General features: G+C 39.2%; 1 pseudogene; it reads left to right on the top strand.

Moving 5' to 3' along the window:
• Positions 1 to 9,757, top strand: part of LOC129292335 (uncharacterized) — an 11,240-nt pseudogene extending 1,483 nt beyond the window's left edge.
• Positions 9,758 to 9,967: the final 210 nt, after the last annotated feature.

Consider the following 9,967-nt stretch of genomic DNA (forward strand, 5'->3'; position numbering starts at 1 on the left):
CGATTATGAACTTAAGTCTCCCTGAATAGGACGCAGGATGAGAGTATTGATCTTTTATTGCATCATTGTCATAGCATGTCATCATAAAGTATTCGCATTTTTTTAAAAAAAAAACACAATTAAATAATTTCTCTTGTCATTGAGTGTTATTTGTAAAGTTGAGACTTTAGCCATGTGTCAGTTTTAGCTGCAACGTAGGCTATTAATCCTTTCCTCCCCTATGGGGCAATAAGCACATTGAGGAGAAATGGAGTTTTTCCCTTGCATATCTGTTATCAAAATCATTTTTATCATTTTTTCTCTCTTTCTCAAAAATAAGATTGTAAGGCTAACCTTTCAACACATTAATCATGTAGGGGATTTAAGCCTCTCGTCCATTAATTGTTACTCCATCTCCCTATGGTGCAATAAGTATCTGGAGGGAGAGGGTTTTCAAAAAAGTGAGCCGATAGCTTGCTAAAATTATGAGAATTTTAATTTATTAACCTTTGTTTTGATTAACAGGACCGTGAGTTATCCAGAATCTTTGTGAAATTGGCATAAGGGATAATGGCACTCGAAGGTAGTACAAATCTAAGTCACTGGGAAATTATATCAGGGAAAAGGGATCAAATTATCTGTAAAAGTTGAGCCGCTGGAAAACCTTAATGAGTTGAGCCGTCATATCAAAGGGAAGATTATGCAAGATTTTAAAAGGAAATATGGAAATATCTTGATCTTCTGTCAGTCACAATACTAATAGATGCAATAATGGAATTAAGCCAATATTGGGATGCCTCGTTAAGATGTTTCACATTTCAAGACTTCCAAATGGCACGACTTGGAGAATATGAGAAAATTTGAGAATGCCCCCTTAAGGAAACATGGCAGTATAATCTTTATCCTGGGTATTTACCATCTCGAGGCACGATAGCGAAAATTTTGGAAATTCCTAAGGAAAGGTACGAATGTTTTTGCCCAGGACAAACAGAGGGAATCTCAAGAGCTGATGTAGAAGCCCACTTGAAAGTTTTGGCAGGAAAAGAGGCTTGGGTTACATTTTGCAGAGTCTTTGCCTTATGCATATATGGAATAATCCTGTTTCCATCATCAATTGGCATAATTGACTTAGGAGCCATTAGTGTATTCCAATGGTGGAATACCATAACGTGAATCTGGTAACCAGCAAATCTTGGCAAAACGTACTTGACCTTAACTCAATGTCACAATAAAGGGAAAGGAAAGGTCAATTGTTGTATTGCATTACTGGATTTATGGATGCTTGGCCACCTTTATGGAAAGACGCTTCCTTTCAGAAAGAAGAACGACTCAGACAGTAATCCACTCATGTCTTTTAAAGGCCAATTCGTGATTGACGGAATGAGCTACATGGATTGGAAAAGACCTTCTCAGAACTTAAAGAAAGTTCCATTTTATGGAAACTAGACTGGTGGTGGAAGAGAGGTTATTTACCATGTGGTGACTTTCCGAATGTGCCTTTAATGGGGACCCAGAGGGTGTATCAACTATAACCCTTCCTTAGCGTTAAGGCAACTGGCCTATAAGCAAAATGTTCCTTCTAAGAAAAGAGGTGGCAGGAGTTATACTTTCTACATAAGGAGGATGGGACAAAGTTATTAAACCAGAATGTCAAAGAAGCATGGCAAGAGATAGGTTACAAAGGGAAGATTGAGCTAGGAGATACGTGTAGTAAACTCAAGTCCAGAATACACTATTGGCTGAAGAGTATGATTCAAGGAGCAAATCCTTTATTTCATCCTCAAAATCCCTTGTTAGGCAATGACTTGAAAGAGATTAATGGGCAATTGGTTGAATGCTTGAAGATGAAGGAAAATGAGTTACAAGCGCTTGCTAACTCAGAGTCTAAGATAAAGAAGAATTGGAAAAATACCAAAAACCAATGCATGTTGAGTTACGGAGGAAGCTAGCAAAGGAAAGAGAAGGGCATAACCTTGAAGAAACACCTGAGACTAAGAAATTGAAAAAGGAAATGCCAAACTGAAAAGGGAAGTGCAAACTAGTGATAACAAAAGTTCAAAGTACTAAAGCAAGACTTGTCAAAATGTCAGAGAAAATGATGCATATGAAGAGGAATTACAAGACATCAGACCCATTGAGGAGATGCAGCAAGAAATCAATACGCTCACAAGACAATTGGAAAGAAGGTGAATGAACTAGCCAGGGTGAGAGGAAGTGCAGCTGAGACAGCACAGAACTTTGTTCAGGCTTAATCAACAAAAATGAAGTCTTAGAAGAGTGGAAATCACTTTGCCTGATCAAACAGAAGAAACCAAAGAGTGGATGTTAAAATGTAGGCAGATAATTGATTTGGCTAATGACAAAATTCCAGAATTTGCAAGAGCATTTAAGCAAGCTGAAGGCATGGTTCTCCCTAGAGGAACTCCATTAGAGATTGTTGAATTCTTCCATTTTGTGCAATGAAATTGTAAAAGAACTCAATAGCGTGACAAAGTTCTAAATCTGTATTAACATTTGAATCATTGTATGAGGATCCACATGACGCTTTGTGGTTGTGAAATTGTTGATTGATTGTACTACCATCATTTGCTTAAAACCTTGAATTCGATAGGATCCAATGTCCTTCTAATTCAATGGTCAACTTTAAATCCCCTATGAAAATAATAAATTTCTGGAGGAATTAAAGGGTGCCAGTGTCGTGAACCCTTATGTCTACATGCTGGATATCTTACGAAACAAACGTAAAGGTAAAACTTATTAAAATTAATTATTATGTTACACAGGTAAGCCAACATTGCGCCTCGAAAGAAAACATCGGTTTGACCAGATTCCCGCCACTGGAGCATACAACACACGATCGCGTAGTCGTGCAATGGAAAATTCAAAACGTGAATGAGTCAGCGACCTTAAATGATCGGATGTCTGCGTGGAGTCTAAAATGGCCGAAATAAAGTGACATGATGAAATTGCTAACAGAGGCTCTAAAAGGACGGAGTGATGATAACCCACCACGAATACCGTAGCAGATGAGAACGCGGCTAATAGAACAATTGAGCCAAACAGAAGATCAGATCCTAAAGTACCCACGCCAGAGAAACAAGATTCTGGGATAGGGCCTTTAACATACCGGATGGTCCTGGGGAAGATCATGCTTACATGTTCCAAATCCCACAAGTGCTACATAAAGAAGAAGGATTGAAAGAAGAACTTGGAGAGATGAAAGATCAATTGAAGGCTCTTCAGGATCAAACACGTGGGGTTCCTTAGACTTGAAAGAATTATGTTTGACCCCAGAAATTGATGTTCCCAAGAAATTCAAGATGCCAAAGCTTCGATAAATATGATGGTACAAGTAACCCAATTTATCATTTGAGGGCCTATTGCACAAAGTGTCCATATGGTCACAAGATGAGAAGTTTCTGATAAACTTCTTTCCTGAAAGCTTAACTGGAGCCGCATTGACTTGGTACATGCAACTAGACCAAACCAAGATCAAAAGATGGAAAGACCTTGTGGATGTTTTCATGAGACAATACAAGTTCAATCTGATACTACTGCTCCGACCAGAGAATAAAATTGAAAGCAATGACCAAGAAATCATCAGAGTCATTCAAAGAATATGCTCAAAGATGGAGAATAGTGGCTTCGCAAGTGCAACCTCCAATGGTTAATTCGAACTTTGCTCGTACTTCATCCGTGCATTGCCTAAGCCATTTTACCAACACATGATAGGAACACATGTCACTGATTTTACTGATTTAATGGTAATTGGGGAAAGGATTGACATAGACATACGGAAGGGAAGATAGCCACTTCTCAAGCTGAAAGTAGTTCACGAAAGAACTATGACCAAAAAAAAGAAAAAGGGATGTGAACTATATTCAACCTATAAGACAAGCAGCTACCAATTCTCAAGTCCCTTATCAATAAGGGAAGGAATCAAAGACAGCAACAATTTGGGTTCAGGCCTAACAAGCACGGACAGGATGGAGAGAGGAGAAATGTCCAATCCAGGGATAGTCGCCCATGGCCCAATTTTGGATTAACAAATGCTGAATTGTACCATAAACTTTTGACAGCCCAATATTAGGTCCCGCGACCTTATAAGCCTCTTGGTCCGCCTTACCCGGCATGGTATAATCCAAATGTTGTTTGTGAATACCACATGGGTGCACCTGGGCACTCAATAGAAGACTGTGTGACGTTTAAAAGGAATGTGCTAGACCTAGTTGATTCTAACCATATCCAGCTTAAAGAAGAGGGAAGCTCTACCCTTACTACTGATCCACTCCCAAATCACGAAAAACGAGTCAACGCTATTGAAGAAGAAGATGCGTGCTTCAAAAGCTCCGCAAGGATCAGGATGCCTATGAATGAGCTTTATGCTCATTTAAAGGAGTATGGCTATATGCGAGAAATGCTCCTCATAATAATATCAGTGATCAAATGCCTGGATACTGTGATATCATCAGGAGAAAATAGGCCATGACATAGAAAGTTGTGAACAGTTTAAAGGAGCTGTTAGAAAAATGATGGCGTTAGGGATCGTGTCTGTAAAGAAGGGAGACCGCCAAAGTGTGCATGGTAGAAAAAAACATGTTGAGCTTGTCATTAAAAATTCGAGCCCAAAAGAATGGGTTCAGGCAGTCTCTTTTGTGATAACAAAAGCCTCTGCAGATCTTGTACCTCACGTAAGACAACCAACATTGACCATAAGCACGCCTCATCCCTTTCCCTATGAAAGTGATCGAGCAGTCCCGTGGAAATATCAAAGCATTGTGGAGAACCACAAAAACCCAACGTTGATTGCCGGGACAAGCAATGAAATGGCAAACCAAGGGGGTGTTACTCGAAGTGGAAAACCATACTTACCATCTTACATTAGGAAATGGTAAAAGAGAAAAATGCAAGTATTAACAGGCCAAAGGAAGATAATCCTAAAGAAATGGAAAAATTAGAAGATGAGTTTTTATCGATTATGAAGCAAAGTGATTACAGCATTGTGGACCAATTGAAGAAAACTCCAGCGCGTATCTCCATACTTTCTTTGATTTTGAGTTCCGAAGCGCATCGCCAAGCATTGCAAGAAGTGTTGAATCAAGCTTTTGTGCAGCCTAATATAACCCCTGAGAAGGTGGCAAGTGTAATGAATGTTGTAAAAGCCTCCTCTACCATTTCCTTTTCGGAAGAGGAAGTTACAGAAACCGCTGTCCACCAAGCCAAGCTTTGCACATCACTTTGAAATGTGAAGGGTTCATAATCGCAAGAGTATTAATTGACGGAGGATCAGCGTTAAATGTCTTGCCGCTCTCCACATTCGAATCATTATCACTAGAGGCTTCAAGTGTACATAAAAGTAATATTGTGGTAAGAGCATTCGATGGATCAAGACGGGAAGTATTAGGATCCATTTGTCTCTCCCTGGAGATAGGGCCAAGCAGGTTTAAGGTGGATTTCCAACTCATGAACATAGACCCAAGTTACACAATGCTGCTAGGAAGGCCATGGATTCATTCTGCTAGGGCTGTTCCTTCTACCTTACATCAAAAGGTTAAATTCATCAGTGATGGGAGAATTATAGCAGTTAAAGGAGAGGAGGAAATCATGGTGAGCAAACCAAGCTCACTCCCTTATATTGAGGCTGCAGAGAAAGATCATGGAGTTTCTTTTCAAAGCCTAGAGGTTGAAGATATTTGCGATAGTACTCACAACATCAATTCCGTCGTGGCTAAAATCATGACGAAGAGTGGGTTTATGCCAGGGAAAGGTTTAGGCTCATTTACAAGGAATTATGTGTCCAATTAAGGTTTTGGATAATTGTAATCGCCAAGGGTTAGGGTATGAGCCTACCCTAGAAGACCAGATGAAAGACAAAGCAAGCTTGGCAAAAGGCAAAAAGGCTAGTAAATTGGAGATTCCACACATTAAAGAATCCTTCCCAGGCCCGTCCGAGATGATATATAAACCAACTATCTCAGTGATCTCTTTTAATGAAGATGTAGCATGCAGAACAAGTGCCTCAATTGCAGTCGATGATTCCAACAAAGTTCTGGCGAATTGGGAGTTTGAAGAGGCCAATGATGTCATTAGCTTAGAGTAATTGTTTCAATTATGTTGTTCCTACTTTATCCACTTTTGAGCCCAGGTTTAGGTAATAGATCTTGGGTATTCACTAATGCAAACTTTTGATACACATAATTCATGAAAATGAATTTCAATTGCATTCATGTCTATTTCTTTATTCCACCCTATCTACTTCAATACATCTTTTCTCTATTTCATTCCTGTTCCTTATTTTATCTCGTTCCATATTCATTATCCAGGGATTTTGTTTCTTCTGATTCCATCTCCCACCCAGAGATTAATAAACCCTGTGAAGATGATTCATTCGTTGCCACTGATATGCATGATTGTGAGTCTGATGATGAAGACATAATCCAAAACTTTTTCAAAGATGCTTGAATTAAGTGATAAGGGAATATGCCCACATGAAGAAGTGATTGAGATGGTTAATATGGGAACCGAGGAGGATCAAAGAATGCTCAAAATAGTAGATAATCCTGAAAGAAACAAATGATTGAGTTGTTCAAAGAATACATAGATGTGTTTGCATGGTCATATAAAGACATGCCTGGGCTAGACCCAAGCATTGCTTCTCATAAAATACCATTACTTCCCAAGGTCAAGCCTAAGAAACAGAAGTTAAGGAGAATGAACACGGGGGTGTCCTTGCAAATAAAAGAAGAAGTAATAAAGCAGTTAGAAGCATGATTTTTGGAGGTAGTAACTTACCCACAATGGGTGGCAAATATTGTTCCTGTTCCTAAAAAAGATGGTCGGATTCGAATGTGTGTTGATTATCGTAATCTAAATAATGCGAGTCTGAAAGATGACTTTCATTACCCCACATTGATGTATTGGTTGATAATACTGCTCGAAGCTATCGCTATTCCTTTATGGATGGTTATTCAGGGTACAATCAAATCCCTATGCATGAAAGGGATAAAGAGAAAACAACCTTTACAACCCAATGGGGAACTTATTGTTATCGGGTAATGCCTTTTGGTTTGAAAAATGCTGGGGCAACTTATCAACGAGCTATGGTAGCACTATTCCATGACATGATGCATAAAGAAATTGAAGTATATGTAGATGATATGGTAGCTAAATCAGCAGAGAATGAGAGTCATGTTGGAGTCCTTAGAAAGCTATTTGGGAGATTACGCGAATATCGGCTAAGATTGAATCCTAACACATGCATTTTCGGAGCTCTTTCTGGGAAGTTATTGGGATTCATTGTGAGTCGTAAAGGGATAGAAGTAGATCCAGATAAAGTGAGAGCAATTCGAGAAATGCCATCTCCCTAAACAGAGAAAGAAGTTAGAAGTTTCTTGGGACGATTGAATTACATTGCTAGATTCATTGCCAATCTAACAGCCACTTGCGAACCAATGTTTAAGCTGTTAAAGAAAAATTGCAAGGAGACATGGGATGATGATTGTCAAAAGGCCTTTGATAAAATTAAAGATTATTTATTAAATCCCCCGAATTTTGGTACCTCCATCACCAGATCGTCCACTAATCCTTTACCTAACAACTTTACCATGCTCAATGGGAGCAATGCTAGGTCAACTTGATGATTCTGGAAAGAAGGAAAGAGCGATTTATTTCTTGAGCAAGAAGTTTAATGAGTGTGAAGCTCATTATCCGGTGATTGAGCGAACTTGTTGTGGACTAGTATGGGCAACTAGAAGGCTAAGGCAATACATGCTTTACTACACTACCTGGCTAATCTCACGAGTGGACCCACTTAATACATCTTTGAGAGTCCGCACATTGTTGGTAGAGTACTAAAATGGCAAGTTGTACTATCAGAATATGATATAAAGCATGTGATGCAAAAGTCAGTCAAAGTAGTGCAATAGCAGATCACTTGGCTGATAATCCTTTAGGGGATGACCAGCCATTAGATTTTCAATTTCAATTTCCTGATGAAGGCATATGTACTACAGAAGAAGGTTGTGGTGAAGGAAACAATGAAGAGCAAGAATGGGAAATGTATTTTGATGGAGCCGCCAACATGCATGGAAATGGGGTAGGAGCGGTGATCGTTTCACCAGAAGGAAAACAATTTCCAGTTGCCATCAAATTAGAATTTGATTGTACTAACAACATAGCAGAATATGAAGCTTGTGTTAATGGTCTTCGAGCAGCTATTACCTTTGGTATACGGTGTTTGAAGGTATTTGGTGATTCAGCTCTCAGTATTCATCAAGTAACAGGAGAATGGAGAACAAAGGATGTAAAATTGATTCCCTATCAAGAACTCCTAACAGATTTGATTAAGCAATTTAAGGTTGCTAGCTTTCATCACTTGACTAGAGATAAAAACCGTTTCGCTGATGCTTTAGCCACTTTAGCAGCAATGATCCAACTTGATTGTGGAGTCCATATCCAACCCATCCAAGTGGAAGCTAGAAGCTTTCCAGCGTACTGTCTGAATGTTGAAGAAGATCGAGAAGAATATCCTTGGTTCCAGGATATTAAGGATTATATCACAAAGAGATCATACCCAGCTGGAATGACTGAGAATGAAAAGAAAACCCTTCATCGTTTGGCTATGACATTCTTTATCAGTCAAGATGTTCTGTACAAGAGGGGTTATGATGGTACTTTACTTCGCTGTGTGAGTTCAGAAAAAGCAAATAAAATCATGGTTGAGGTACATGAGGGCATATGTGGCACGCATGCGAATGGTCACACTATGGCCAAACAGATTCAAAGGTGTGGCTACTTCTGGCTAACAATAGAGAAAGATTGCTTTGAGCATGTCAAGAAATGCCATAAATGTCAGATCTATGCTAATAGGATAAATGCTCCTCTAATCCCATTACATAATTTGGTATCACCCTAGCCATTCTCAATGTGGGGCATTGACATTATTGGCCCAATTAACCTAAAAGCTTCGAATGGACATCGCTTCATCCTTGTCGCGATTGACTATTTCACAAAATGGGTAGAAGCAAATTCATTTGCTAGCATCATGCAAAAGACGTTCCTTAAATTCATGAAGACAAATATTTTATGCCGATATGGGATTCCTGAAAGGATCATTACTGATAATGGTCCCAATCTCAATGGAATGGAAGTCAGGAACTTTTGCGAGAAGTTCCAAATCAAGCATCATAATTCAGCCCCGTATAGACCTCAAATGAATGGAGCAGTTGAAGCAGCCAATAAAAATATTAAGAAGATCATTGAAAAAATGACAGTAACTTATAAGGATTGGCATGAGATGCTTCCCTATGCTTTACATGGTTATCGTACTACTGCATGCACATCCATAGGGGTGACCCCATACTCCCTTGTTTATGGAATGGAAGCTGTTACACCCATTGAGATAGAAATACCATCTTTAAGAGTATTGGCAGAGGTAGATTTAGAAGAAAATGAATGGATACGAACCCGATTTGAGCAACTTAACATGATTGAAGAGAAAAGGCTCATTGCAATGTGTCATGGACAATTGTACCAAAAGAGAATGGCAAGAGCTTTTGATAAAAAACTTCGCCCACGGGAATTCAGTGCTGGGGATCTTGTACTCAAGAAAATATTGCCTAACCAAGAAGATAATAGAGGCAAATGGGCTCCGACCTATGAGGGACCTTATGTTGTCAAACATGCCTTTTCTGGAGGAGCACTGATCCTAGCTAACATGGACGGTCAAGAGTTAGCAAAGCCCATTAATGCAGATGCTGTCAAGCGTTACTTTGCTTAAACAGAAAATGAAAAAGAATGAAGCGCTCGTTAGGTTGAAAACCTGTAAAGGCAACCTAGGCAAAAGTTAGAGCTAATAGAAAATGAAAAGGAAAGAATAGCTCGTTAGGTTAAAAAACCTGTAAAGGTAATCTAAGCAAAAGTTAGAGCTAAAAAAAAGGGGGGCAAAGCCATGATAAGAAGAAGAAGAGTTCGCCAAGACAAAAGGATG

Source organism: Prosopis cineraria, unplaced genomic scaffold, assembly GCF_029017545.1.
Source record: "Prosopis cineraria cultivar Desert tree isolate PC_DT_omini unplaced genomic scaffold, ASM2901754v1 PC14, whole genome shotgun sequence".
NCBI classification, from domain to species: Eukaryota; Viridiplantae; Streptophyta; class Magnoliopsida; order Fabales; family Fabaceae; genus Prosopis; species Prosopis cineraria.